The sequence below is a fragment of the Alligator sinensis genome, unplaced genomic scaffold, assembly GCF_000455745.1.
Source record: "Alligator sinensis unplaced genomic scaffold, ASM45574v1 scaffold830_1, whole genome shotgun sequence".
Taxonomy (NCBI): Eukaryota; Metazoa; Chordata; order Crocodylia; family Alligatoridae; genus Alligator; species Alligator sinensis.
Window position 1 is genome coordinate 366966 of NW_005842309.1, and position 14969 is coordinate 381934.

Consider the following 14969-nt stretch of genomic DNA (forward strand, 5'->3'; position numbering starts at 1 on the left):
TCATTGAAACATGGCCACTGACAGTATGAAAAAAGGATTTACAGCTATTCTCTGGGAAATAGCTTGTATAGATGTGTTGGTATCAACAGTGTTATACTTTCTTTCGTAAAAAAGCCTTTTGCAGCCTTATCAGTCATATTTTCCCAGCTAATATTTTGCAGCTTCCTTCTTTCTTCTCAAAGTCAATAACTGTCCCTGAAAGTTATACAAAAAGCACAACACTCACCCACTCACCCATTCCTTATCCTTCTAGAAGTTCTTATGTACTATTTGGATCATTAACCTGGCTAAGGACATATGAACATGTAATTCCCTATAGTTCCTTGTCTCAGAAAGCTACATTTTCTAATCTGTAGATGAAAAATGCTAGGTAAATAGCAGTAAATATTAACAGCACAAGATCTTTTGTTTTACAGCAAAAGAGAGGCCTGTAGTTTTGGCTCTGAAAGTCCCAGACTAATGATTGTGGGACAGATCTGTAGCAACAGCTCATCACAGAACAACAATGCCAATAGGACTCTGATGGATGTGCACATCAGAAATTTGAAGGAGTATATTATATGCTGGTTGAATATGTGTTTGTGGATTACTGAGAAGGATCAGTCTGTCTCTGGATCCTAGAAAGGAAAAAACCAAGATAGAAGGATCAGTATAGGTTTTAATTAAACACAACATCAAAACAACAAATGTATTGAGAGAAGCACCTCCAGCTATTCAGTTTGGACAGAATAAGAATATACTACTTCTACCATATAGATACTAATGACTGCGAAATGTGCAGCTCTATATTCATGGTAGACAGTGATGGACCAAATAAAATATAAGTTTTACAGTTCCAGTAGTCAGACCACTGAAATAATATATATTTTTTACTGGAAGTAAATGCATGGATTGAATTTTACACTATTATTTTGTATATAGAAGTGGATTATTGACCAAGAGAAAACATGCTAGTGGTGCTCTAATGTTTAACTGAAAGCAACAGCATAAAGTCCTCCCCTTTTAGGTGATTTTTAGGTGCAATCGCTAAGTGGGTCTAATTCATTGCCTACTTACATCTGTGCAGCTCTACTGACTTCAGTAACATTGTATAGGGTATACATCCCTAGAAAATTTGGGCCTCTCTTCACAGGCCATTCATCATCAAACCAGCTATTGAAGTCTTTGTTGAGTACAAGACTGGCTACAAAAAATGTCTTTGATTTTTTTTTTTATGTTCATTGTCTCCTTTCCAGTCAATCTGGACTTGTACATCGAACATCTATGTTTAATCAGGATGAGAATGTAATCGCTCTTATGTTTTGCAAAAGTTTTGTACTAAGCAACAGATTAAGTTATAGGTGCCAGGTACCTCTTGTTGCAGATTTATACCATTATACTCATTATCCTTTTGGATTTCCTTAACCAGCTTAGAAAAATCTTGTTTTCAATTGATCTGTTTTTTCAAACTCAGTTTTAATGATTTTCTGCCGCTTCTTAATAAGAAAGCTAAAGAAATGTTGTACTATATTAATGGCCAACCTGAAAGTTTCCTATTAACAAAGAGATTTTCCTTTTTTAAATCCAATTCCTTGTTTGAAGGATTCATTATTTTCAAATTGGAAGGGGCAGGGGAGAGTTCTGAACAAGGTGAAAAATCACATCCTTTGAGATTTTAAATGAAATTTGATAGGGCCACAAACTCATTGTCAGCTATCTTCTGTTAAATTGATAAAGCCTCAAATTCAGTGTTCTGTAAATCACCCTTGTAACATAAGCATGACATTTTCTTAATCTCTTATCTAACCTTAACCCAGGATTTCTCTGCAACTCCTTAATAGAAAGGACAGTAGCAATCTATAAGGTCAGTGACACAGGACTATTTAAGGACAATACATTATAATAAATTAATATATGTCTAATAAATGAAACCTCCATACATGTTTCTGTGTTTGATTTAGTCTCTAATTAGACTTTGTGTTCTTTTTGAAACTGTGCATGATTGGTGATGAAAAGGTTGTTGACTAACAATAATGGAAAACATAAAACAATCTTCCATGCACAATTTTGAAAAGATGTCTGACTTTCTATCTGTAAGCACTTCTGCTGAAATGATATTAACCTGAAAAGGAGTCAGCCATGTTCTTGTATTGGCCAGAAGCCAATAGGAACATCCTCAAAATAGAAAAAATGTCATGTTCTGTAGAACTGCAAGCAGAGAGCTGCATTGTCAGTAAAAATCTTCCCCGCATATTCATCTATCAAATTTTACTTTCCCATCTTAGACTGCATATAGACATTTATGGAGTTTAGGGGGAGGTCAGACAGGGTTAAAAATGGCCACCCAATCTAACTTAATTTGCCCAAGTATAGACCTTACATTAGTTAGTTGCATCTAAGTGCAAACTGTACAGAAGTTCATGACAGTTATATCAGTCTAAAAATAGCCAACCCGATCTAAGTTACCCTACCTCTAAAGGATAGTCAATTTATATCAGGTTAGCCATTTTTAGTCGCATGTAACTGTCCTGAACTTCTGTACAGTCCCCAGCACAGTTCCAGGGCTGGAAAAGCCCAGCTGTTGGCCCCAGCCCCAGGGCTGTGGTTTTCCTACCTCCTCCCTGGCACTGAGCTATTTTAGCCCCCTTACCCCTCCTCAGCCCTGGACAGATAACCCTCTTCCTCAGACTAGTGACCTGCAACCTGGCAAACCTCCACCATCCTAGAATCCTCTCCCGGTTCTGGTTTTACTGGCATTTGTGGGGTTCATGATAGATACCTTCCCACGGTGCATCCTGGGCAACTTCTAGAAGGCTGAATCTAGCAACCACTCCAAACACTAATCAAATTTCAGCAACCATGTCTAACTCAAGAGATGTATGGACACCATCTAGTAGTTTCCAGCGGAACAATCTACCTAACAGTAGCATACACAAGTACAACCTTTTGATCAGTGACTTTATCTCCCATGATGCAACATGGGGATATGACTACAACAACAATGATGTCATCCTAGTTGAACAATGGGCAGAGATCAGCAATCTGGTTTTGGCACATACTAAACAACCCAAATCATTTAACAGCAGCTGCTGGGCAAGAGGATACAACCCAGACTTCAGTTTCATGAGCAGTGGAATCAGCCAAACGTGCAAGGAAGCAGCGGTGGAGCCCATACCCCACACCCAACATTAACCTATAAGTATCAAACTAGGGTTCCCAATAATGGTGCAAGTCACTCACTTTCACAGATGCTTCAACCTAAAGAAAGTCAATTGGGCAGCCTTCACAGAGGCAATGGAGGAATCAGTCAGGGATATTACACCTACCCATAAGAATTATAACAATTTTGTGAGGGCTGTGAAGACAAGTGCCTGCTGCTCCATCCCAAGGTGCTGTCACCCATGATATATCCCAAGCATGTTGAGCTTGACATCAGACCTGTATGCTTTGTATACAACGCCTGGAAAGAGATGATTGAGAACACCAATCTGACACACAACAGCAAGAAAGCTTGGGTGACTATAAGAAAACTAGGAGGTGACAACATCACACCTCCGACTATATGAAATGTTACTGCCAACCAGGTTTCGCAACAACTGCTCAACAATGAGAAGTGCTCACATAGAAGAAAAACTGAAGAACACTATCACTGCATTATACTATCTGACAAACAACCACCTAAAGGCTTAATCAAGAAATAGCATTTTTTCCTCTACCATACCATTGCCCACATCACTGGAATCAGCCAGAACTACCCTCTGGCAAAAAGAATGGAAGTAACTAGACAACAAAGCTGTTGAATGGAGCTGGCAAGGCATTACTTCCAGTGAGGTGTCAGCATCTGGCTCCAACTACAAATGACACATAGGGCAGAGCCTGAACAGATTGAGAGTGGCTCTTGGCAGATGCAACTTTCTCATGAAACCATGGGACCTCTAGACAACCAACCAATGTGTCAGGAAAAGCAAATTATGGATCATCTGCTGAGATGCCCTTTAGCACCACAATGCACCCCACAAGATCTGACAACACCAACAGCAGAAGCAGTGGCCTGTGCAGAATATTGGAAGCAGAACATATACAAAGTTTGGACAGGAAATATGACAATGAAGACCTGCATTTGTCAGTGCTGAGAGCTGAGCAAATAAGTTGAAGTGAGAGGGAGACAAGGTTGTTTGGTTAAATCTGATATCTTTTATTAGACAAGATCAAATAGTTGGAAAAAATTCTTCTTTGCAAGCCTTTCAGCACAAACACCCTTCTTCAGGCTGAGGGGTCCTGAAGGGGTCCTCGTGGACCCCATGATCTGCTCTGCAGACCCTATCTACCCCTCAATCTTCCTGATCCTTCCTGCAGACTTTGCTTCCCTCCCCAATCTGCCCACAGACACCACCTGCCCCCCCTCACAATCTCCCCATTAACTCCCCATCCCTCTGGAGCCTGCTTGCCTCCTCTGATCCACCCCACACCCCCTTGCTTGCCCCCTATCCTGACTTACCTTAGATCAGGTGGCCATTTTTAATTTGATCTTACCTCCCTGAGTGTCTATATACAGATCACGTGTTACTCCAAGGGTAAAGTAAAATAGCAAACAGATCCCCCAAACCATGGTATCTAGAAACATCTTTGAGGCTTTTTCTTACTTATACCTAATAAGCTGGTTAAACTTTGGGATTTCCTTGCTCCTGAACTTCAATGAAACTTTGAAATTTTCCACAAAATTTAATTTCCCCAAAATAGATTTTGGAACTGCTAAAATATCTTTACTGAAACACTTGCTTGGAAATGATAGAGCATAAGCAAAACATTTCAGCAGACTTCTGTTAAACTCTTAAATTGGTAACTCATTGTGAAATGGTTTGATTTTATTGAATCTGTGTTATTCTGACAAACCACTTATGGAAATAGTTCTAGATAAATGAATCAAATAACTTTTAGCACAGACCCTTTTCCAGAGGTAGATCCGGGGGGCGGGGGGTGGGGGGCAGTGGTGGTGTTACACCCCACTTTTAGATTGGACTATACCAGGGAATCCTATGGAAACTTTTTTTAAGTCCCTAAAAGAAGCGAAAACCTTCCTCACATCTCCCCCCCCACCACCCTGCTCTAACCTTCCCAGCCTACTACTGTTGCTTTCCCAGCTGTCCTAGGGCCAAGAAGCACCTACCCTATTTCTGTCTACCCCAGCCAAGCTGCATGTGAGTTGGTCTTAGCTGGGGGAATTCCCTTCCCCACACCTGCACCTGAGGACCAGGGCAAGGAGGGAAAATTTACTCTTTTGCCCTCCTGCTGCTGCTGTCTCTGTCCCCAGATGAGCTGAGCTCCCACACAATCCAGATGGACTGGGCAGGAACACCTCTGATGCTTCCCCCATTGCCAGCACAGGGAGGGGAAGGATAGGGGAGGGGGGATTTTCACCTTCTATACTACAGGGACTTAAAATGTCCCTGGAGATTTCCAATGGTGGTCTGCCCTCATCAATGAGTGCAGAGGAGGCTGGGAGCTAGGAGTGCAACCACCCCTGCTATTGAGTTGCTACTCCTGCATATTCCTTCAGGAAATCCTAGATCTACCCCTGCTCTCTTCTCCCTTTTTATTTTAGTTCATGTTTTAAGTAAAATCTTTTAGGGAAATGATTCCTGAAGAGATGAGAATTAGGAACTTGCCAATGCAACTTTATTTCAATTCGCTTTACAGACAATTATGGAACTTGTGTTCTTCTTAGTCTGCCATATGATACTGACCAGATCATGGAGTATAGGGCAGGCAGGGAAGAATTGACTTGCTGCTTACATTTTTAAATATAAAGGCTAATTAATTTTTAATTACTAAATTAAATTTAGAAATAAAATGAGTAGTCAGCAGCCTTCAAACAAAGATACAATACTCGGTAGAATGTAAAGCAGAAAGTATATTCAGAGGCTGTCTACTTATTTGTCACTGATGAAAATATAATGTATGTCCAAATGTATATATGGGACCCTAATGAAGTAAAGAAACAATCAGGGTTTAAGAGCTAGACAGATTTATATAAAAATTTCACACACTAAAATGCAACAGAGCACATAACTGCAAATTTATAACCAGATGCATTCATACACCATTTTATGTGGTCAAGATTTGTTAGTTTATTAACTCATAAAAAATTATGATGATCAAATTCTTATCATACCCAAGGACCAAAGACATAGAATCCCTGGCTGACTGTAGTATTTTTGTGATGAGACGCACACAATCTGCCTAATCAATATCATATATGTGAATCAGGGGAAAATAATATATCATCCATTTAATTTTCCTGGAGCTGTGATTGTTTTGCAGGTATGACAGTAGTAAAATCTTCCTTTTGTCACTTAGGCATGCAAATCCAGCCCTGAATACCAATGCAAAGCTAGTGAATTAAATTTGTTGAATTTTTACATTGCCATCTGTTTATTGCCACTTTATTTTATGTTTGAAATAAATCATTAATAAATGAACAGTAGCCTAAACTGTTCTTTGTTTAGTTTTTACTCTGATATTTTGCTCCTAGAGACTGAATCAGACTGAGTAAGGTTTTGAAGGTCTGGTCCATATTGCTATAAGAATGAAGGCAGGACACAGTGGCACCTTTAAATGGGAAGCATAAGCTTTTGTAAGCTGCAGCCTACTTCATCAGATACTGTGCCTTTCTGAATAAGTTAGTGTGAAAGGTACTATCCTGCCCTGCCTTCTGTTTGACTTCAGACTAACATGGCTAACTACCTGTTTCTATAGCAAGGAATATAGTATTATTACATTTCACCCTAGGTTGCTAATGATAATTATATTGGTAGCCCTGCAAATACATTCTTGTATATATTAATGAAATTGTAAATACCTTCCAGATATTTTTTCTGCAGACTTTAATACTTTTTCATTATTCATTGCTTGAAAGAGAACAAGTGCCTGGGAGTAATGTTTTGTATTGGCTGTTTAAGTGTTTTGATTATGGATAAGCAACAACATGGCTACCATTGTATACATCTTAAGGGAACTTCAGAACAGCATTCCATCAATTACAGTGAAGATATAGCAGAGGACTACAACTTTGAACCCAGGGTTTGGTTAGGAATCAGAGAGTTGGACTGTGAAAAGTGACCAGCTTCTACTATTTTCAGCTAAAGTTGTGGATCTCAACATGCCTGGAGATCAGTCCCAAATATCTATTAAATATATTCAAAAGTATATGCATTTTAAATGAATTTAATTGATTTTAATATTAGCATAATTCTCATTATTGTTACTGCTGGCAACATGATAAACAATAAAAGAAAAAAATTCAAAAAGCATGTAAGCTCCATTTTCCAACCCAGTATACTCGGGCTATAAACACATGTCAAAAATGAAGCAGATCAGCTGTGCCAGGACGTATACAGGCTGTGCACAGCTGATCTGCCTCATTGGGCAAAACAGACATCGCCTTTTGTCCCACAGGATTTGTTCCCTGCCATTCCTGTGGCATCAAGGGTCTGATCATGTAGGGCAATACTCAGGAAATGCCTCTGAAAACAGGAAAACCTGGGTTTCTCCCCTCCCAGAGGCAAGCCCAAGGATTCCTTGTTTGCAGAGGTGGAAAGGAATTTTTGGGGTGCACATAATTGGGCCCCTGAAGCCCTGAGAGCACCTGTCTGGAGTAGCTGGAGAGTGTGGGCAGCCCCAGGCTACCTGAGCTCTCCTGTCTTAAAAAAAACAGGTTTCCACTGTGAAACAACAGCACAATTCATATTATGTTTTGTCCTGGCCACTAATTTGGGCATTTTCTGTGCAGCACAGGGCATGAATATCTGTTTGTTTTCACTTTGTGCAACCATAAAATTGTTGGGTTTCCATTTGGATTAGAGATTTTAGAAGGATCAAACTGGGGATTTTCCAGGATTCCTCCTCTCAGAAAGCTAGAACTCCAGTCTTCAACCCCAACAAAGTCCATAGGGAAGAGTTTTTCTGTACCTGTGGACTCTGGAATCTGTATTAATTGACCAGTGAGCTGGCAAGAAGCAAGGTAGTTCCTGCCCAAAGGTTCATTGAAACTAGTACATTTCCATCAAATTGTACAATTTTAATGAAATATTAATCCATCAGAAAGTTCCCAATCAGGCCTTATGGGTAACTTAGGGCACCTCTACATGTGCATAAATGTGCTTTACTTAATGCACATTAAATCTAGTACCTCCATTGTGAGATACTAGCAAAATGTGCATTAGTCTGGCTTAATGAGCATTAACTAAAGTAGGGGCAGGCAAAGTCCAGTCTGTGGGCCAGGTCCGGCTGGCAGTGGTCTCCATTTACCAGCAGCCCCTGCCCATATGGCTGGAGCTGGTTTCCATGGAGACCCCAGCAGCCATGCTGTGATATAACATGATTGGGGTTTCCATGAAGACTGGTCCCACCCAGAAGGGCTGGCAGGGTGCGTGGCAGGGTGGGGAACTGCTTAGAGGTCAGGCTGGGATCTTGCAGTGGTGACAGTGTGATCTGGAGACAGGGCAGAGCCATGACCTTCAGCCTGCATGCTCCAGGCAGGGGCATGCAGGCAGCAGATTGTGGCTCTGCCCTGGCTCCTTGCAGTGGTGACAGCATGGTCCAGAGCTGGGGCAGGGCTATAATCCACTGCCTGCATGACCCTGCCCAGAGCATGCAAGCTGCAGATCATGGCTCTGTCTTGGCTCTGGACCCCACTATCACCACTGCAAGATTCCAGGCCAGCCCTGGAGTAGCTCCCTGCCTTGCCAGTGCTGCTGGGGCTGGTCTCCATGGACACCTCAGCCCTGCACAGCTGCTGCTGGGGTCTCCATGGAAACCAGCCCCAGCCACCCGGGTAGGAACTGCTGTGAAATGGAGTCCAGCTGCCAGGTGGATCAGCCATTTTTCCCACCCCTAAACTAAAGCAAACTCTTTTTAAGAGCATCTATATAGGTGCTATGGGGTGGACTGGGAGAGGGCACTTTAATTAGAGCCACTGTAATTAAAGATCCCACAGCGCTGCATCGTGTATTCCATGTTTCAAAATGTCTTTGGGGACACTAACTAAGGCTCTTAAGATGATCTTCAGTTAAAGTGCTCCCACCATGAACGATGCATGCTCCCGGAGGCTGGGGGGGCACGGCAACCTCCCACAAGCAGCGGGGGCATGGCAGCAGTGAGTGAGGAGCTCCTGCAGGAGGTTGCGGCAGTGTTGGTGACGCTTCTTTCAGGGGGTGCACCACCAATCTCAGGGAGTGCACATGCACCTGTGTGCACCCCCTATGCATCACCAATGACTCCCACCACCATTTTGAACCACAGGGACACTGAATACATGCAACACAAGGCTGCTGGAGTGTGCTAATTAGCATGATCACAGCAGACTCAAATAATTGAGTATGCTCCAACACATGCTAGGTAGCACATGTTGAAGCAGAGGTCCATCATGTGTATGTGCACTAAGTGACAATCCACAGTAGCCTTTTTTTTTTACATGACACTTTAATGCACATTAAAATAGGCTAATGTGCATTAAAGTACATGTGTAAACATGCCCTTAAGTATTGCATTAAAAGTGTCTGTTGCAATCAACTATTGCTTTTCCATGTCCTGCTTCACAAAAGGTTTACAAACTATCTTTGGGAGCTGTGACATAAAAGAAGCTTTCCTGGAACAAGTGTTCCATCCCAAAAGAGTCTGGATGAGACCATCAGGAACTTCTTGGTGTGGCTGTACTGTAAATAGTTCCTTATATAAGTTCAGGTAGATAACAAAGAGATGTTTGCACATCATAAGCTTCATTAAAATACTGTGAAAACTCTTCTTCCACTAAAATCAGTAGTTAGGGCCTGATCTAAAACCTGTTGAGATCAGTCATTTCATGGAGTTCAGTAGACTGCAGTAGGACTAAGTACTTTCTGAGTAGTTAAGGAAAGAGACCACCATTACAGCTAGCATGCTTTTTCCATGAATAATGACCAAGCATGTAATTTATCTGAATGACTTCTATGAAAAGAATAAACAAAAGAGAATCAAAGCTCTATGGTACAGAGGGGCAAATCTTCAGGAGAGTTCAGGGTTACAGTTTCAGCTTCTCAGCCCTCACAAATGAGACATTTTCTAAAGAACTGAACTTCCCTTTAGACACCAAACCAAAGCAAGGAACAGGGTGTCAGAAGTACTCAGCACCCTGAAGTGACTCACTGTGAGCCAGATTAGGAAAACACAGAAAGCACAGTTCTGTGATATTCTTCCCTTAACTGAGCACAGAAAATAACACATATAAAGCTTTGAAGGTGGAGTGCAAAGAAAACAAAAAGGCATAATAGTTAAATAGTTAGCCACAAGCATCCATTCCAGAAGACGCTGTAGGGAAGCTGCAGTGCCCACTGAAGTCCAGAAGCCAAATCATGCCCCCATACAAACAAAGAGATTGCACATCTATAACCAGAGGCAGAATCTGAGTGTTATTAGAATAGGGCAGTTTTTCTGCATGAAAGAAAAAAATACAGACTTCTCATTTTTCAACTTCCATGGATTTGATTTTGTTAAACAGGGCATAAAAGGCTCTCTTTCGGGTCTTCCCATCTTCTCTGATTTTTTTTTTAATTTTCATACTAGATGATGGAATGACTTGGGGTCAAATAATGTTCTCAGTTCAATGAACTTGTGTAGATTAATAAAAATTTTCTCAGATTTATACCATAGCTACCGGGAACAAAATTTACATTTCTAAAATTGATGTAAATACTTGCTCCACATACCACTTTCAGTAAAACCTCAATCTCTCACTATTCTTATTGGGTGAAAAACGTATATTCTGTGTACTTCCAGAGTGGTGTTGTAGCCTTGATGGTCCAGAAAACATACACAAGACAATGAATCATACACAAGACAATAATCCTGAGGGATAGCCAGCATGGGTTTGTTGTAGGTAGGTCTTGCTTGACCAATCTCATCACTTTCTACGACCAGGTGACATATCACCTGGACAAGGAAGATGAGATTGACGTAATATATCTTGATTGTAAAAAAGCCTTTGATCTGGTATCCCATGATTATCTCATAGAAAAACTAACCAACTGTGGCCTCAGCTACATCACAGCACGGTGGTTGGGGAATTAGCTCTGAGGTCAGACCCAGAGAGTGGTAGTTGACGGAAGCCAATTATCGTGGTGCGCCATGACCAGTGAAGTCCCCCAAGGCTCTGTCCTTGGGCCTATACTCTTTAACCTTTTCATTAATGATATGGAAATTGGTATCAGAAGTGGACTAGCCAAGTTCGCCAATGACACCAAACTTTGGGGTAAAGTGTCCACACCCAAGGACAGGAAGGTGATCCAGGCCAACCTTGACAGGCTCAGAAAATGAGCGGATGAAAACCTGATGGCTTTCAACACCGAAAAATGCAAGGTACTCCACCTTGGGAAGAAAAACTTGCAGCATGCTTATAGGCTCGGTAGTGCAACACTTGCTAGCACCACGGCTTAAAGGGACTTGAGGGTCATGATTGACCACAAGGCGAATATGAGTCACCAATGTGATGTTGCAGCTGGTAAAGGGAGCAAAACTCTGGACTGTATCCATAGATGCTTCTCACGCAAATCCCAGGATGTCATCCTCCCGCTGTACTTGGCCTTGGTGAGGCCGCAGCTGGAGTACTGCATCCAGTTCTGGGCTCCACAATTTAAAACAAATATGGAGAAGCTTGAGAGAGTCCAGAGAAGAGTCACATGCATGAGCAGAGGGCAGGAAAACAGGCCTTATGATAAGAGGCTGAGAGCTATGGGACTCTACAGCCTGGAAAATTGCAGGCTCAGGGCGGACCCGGTGGCTGTCTATAAATACATAAGGGGTGTATATCAGGATCTGGGGGAATGCCTGTTCACCAAAGCGCCCCAAGGGATGACAAGGTCAAATGGTCACAAACTCTTCCAAGACCATTTCAGGCTGCACACAAGGAAGAACTTCTTTACTGTCTGAGCCTCCAAGGCCTAGAACAGACTGCCTCCAGAAGTGGTGCAAGCACCTACTCTGGACTCCTTCAAGAGACATTTGGATGTTTATATTGCTGGGATCCTTTTACCCCAGCTGACTTCCTACCCCTGGGGCAGAGGGCTGGACTCGATGATCTTCTGAGGTCCCTTCTAGCCCTAATGCCTATGAAATATATGAATTTTTGTGATATTTTTTACTGGACCAAACGCATAGCTGGAAGGGATATTGAACAAGCTTTTGGGCACAAAATACTCTTCTTCAGGTGACACAAAACCCTTTGCCTCCTTTGCATCTTATGCACATGATCTGTGCCTTTTTATACTTTTAATGACTTTGCTTTGATTCTGTTCATCAGGTCTGTACAATGTCTCTGATCCTTTATGTTGTGGAATTAAGATAATACTAACTTCAATGAAAGTTCACTCATGTAAATACATGTGGAGTGGGTAATCATACCCAATAAGTTTATTCACAGGGATGCTTGCCAAAAACCTAAAATGTAAGCAAATACTTCATAAAACTCATGCGGTTTTAGTTCTGAAATCTCAAATAGCAAGAAGTTATAATCCCTCAGGTAGAGGACTACACTGTTATATGACTGTTGTGTTTCAGTGAAAATCATTCTAATAACAATAAAAAAAATCAACATGAAGTTTTGCTACAAATAATTCACCAAAATCTGTAGGTTGAGATTTTTTTAAAGAAATTATTTGGCAAATAATTTTAAATAAACACAATGTTGAAAGTGAGTTGTTCCAATGGAAAGATACTTCATGAACAGGAAAGGAAGCAAAATCCATCAAAAAGCATCATTAAACAGCTTTAGAAATTGTTACATATTCATGTTCTTTCAAGCCAAGAATCCTCAAATGAAATGGTACATACTTCATAGTATACTGAGAAAACTAACAGCATACGGGGCTGCATTAGGAGAAGCACTTCCAGCAGATTGAGGGAAGTGATTCTTTCCATGTGTTTAGCATTGGTGAGGCTACATCTGGAGTACTGGGTGTCTCAGGCCAGCTGGGCACTGTAACTGTGTCAATTTAGTTACAGGCTGACTGAGTGCTGCAACTGTATCAGCCACTGGGCTGTTTGGTTTGGGATTCAGGAGGTAGAGTTGAGAGGGAAGCAATGACAAGTTTCACTTATAAAAGTAAAAATGAATTTTACTTATAACAGCAAAAGATATAGTTTACACGTATAACAGTTAATAAAAAGGTTAAGCTAATAAACAGACAACATAACAATAAAAGTTAAAAACTGACAATAATAATAAAAACAGACAGACAAACTAACAAAGAGTTCCCACTTGGTAAGCAACTTATCGATAGTCCCTGAGTGTCAGGTACATGTCAAGTTGATTCAACAAAGCCAAGCATCCCCGATCCACGCTGTCAGAGGACATACCAGGGAAGATCCCTCAGTCAGGATCTGGTCCTTGCTCACACTGGGAGTAAGAGATCCGGGGGCATGGGACAGCAATGACCATTCTGTTCCATCCTTCCTGCTGGTCACTTAACGTGCATGTTCTTTTATATCCTGTCTATGCTAATCTGTTGGCTTTAGAGCCACTCACAATCTTACCCTATTGCTGTTACCCTATGGGGTTAAAAGGTGTTAGAAATTGTTATACTAGGTTACTGCCCAAGCTTGGGTTTACCCAATAAGTAAATCATACTACATCACTTTGGGGTCTGAGATTAGCATATTTCCCGCCCAAGTTTATCCTACTTAATTTTTTTAAGATATGTTAATTATACCTTGTGGTTAGGTTTGTTACTCTTACTGACCTTAAGCAAAAATTTGTTAAATCAGCTAAGGCTGCAGTTATATTCTTTAGTTCTGCTTTTTTTAAACTTATGCCAGTCTTACAATCAGTGCAAACAGTTATATATATATTGTTATGGGTTATACTCCAGACAGGCCAGAAACATTTACAGGAAGCAGTTTCATAATGTGCCTTTATCAGATACTCAAAAAGCAGATTTATTTTTGCTATAAGTTGCTCATTAACCCTTTTAGTTCTGGCCATCACAACTGTGTCCAGTTTTGGCCCCCCCACTACAGAAAGAATGTAGACAAATTGGAGCGAGTCCAGGGGAGGGCGACAAAAATGGTTAGAAGGCTTGGGTACATGACTTATGAGGTTGAGAGAGTTAACTAGGCTTATTTAGTCTAGAGAAGAGAAGACTGAGGTGGGATTTGATAGCAGCCTTTAACTACCTGAAGGGTGGTACCAAAGAGGATGAAACAGGACTGTCCTCGGTGGTGGCAGATGGCAGAACAAGGAGCAATGGCCTCACATTGTAGCAACGGAAGTTTAGGTAAGATATTGGAAAAAACTTTTTTCATGAGGTGGGTAGTAAAGCACCGGAACAGGTTACTCAGAGAGGTTATTGAATCTCCATCCTTGGAGGTTTTTAAGACTCAGCTAGAAAAAATACTTGGCTGGGATGATACAGCTGAGGATGGTCCTGCTTTGAGCAGGGGTTTAGACTAGATGACTTCCTGAAGTCAATTCCAACCCTAATTTTCTATGATTCTATGAATTAGGACACATAATTTTACTCTGATTTAATTGGATTAAGGCCTTTTAGAATGTGCCCTTTACTCAGTATAACATTTCCTTGGAGAAATAAGGAATTTTTCACATCTTATTAACATAAAAGGGAAGATAGCGATAGGAAATAACCCCAGGGATATTTTTCCAAAATAATTATACAGTTACTACTTAGTACCCCAAAAGTGAACCAGTGGCACTTTTTCTCCATGCTGTTCTTTCTGTAACATTGATTCATTAGATAGCAGTGCCTTGACCCTGAAACTTAAACCACTGAGTTGATTGCATTGTCATTCATAAAACAATATTAATTTTTAAACAGTTTTAAAATTCTTGTGCAAATAGGCATTTTTGACTGGCTGCTCATGGTAAAGTAAGAGGGAGAGAACGGCTAACTATCTTCAAACTACACCACATTGTTAATCATGGATAACAAATATTTATTTTTCCC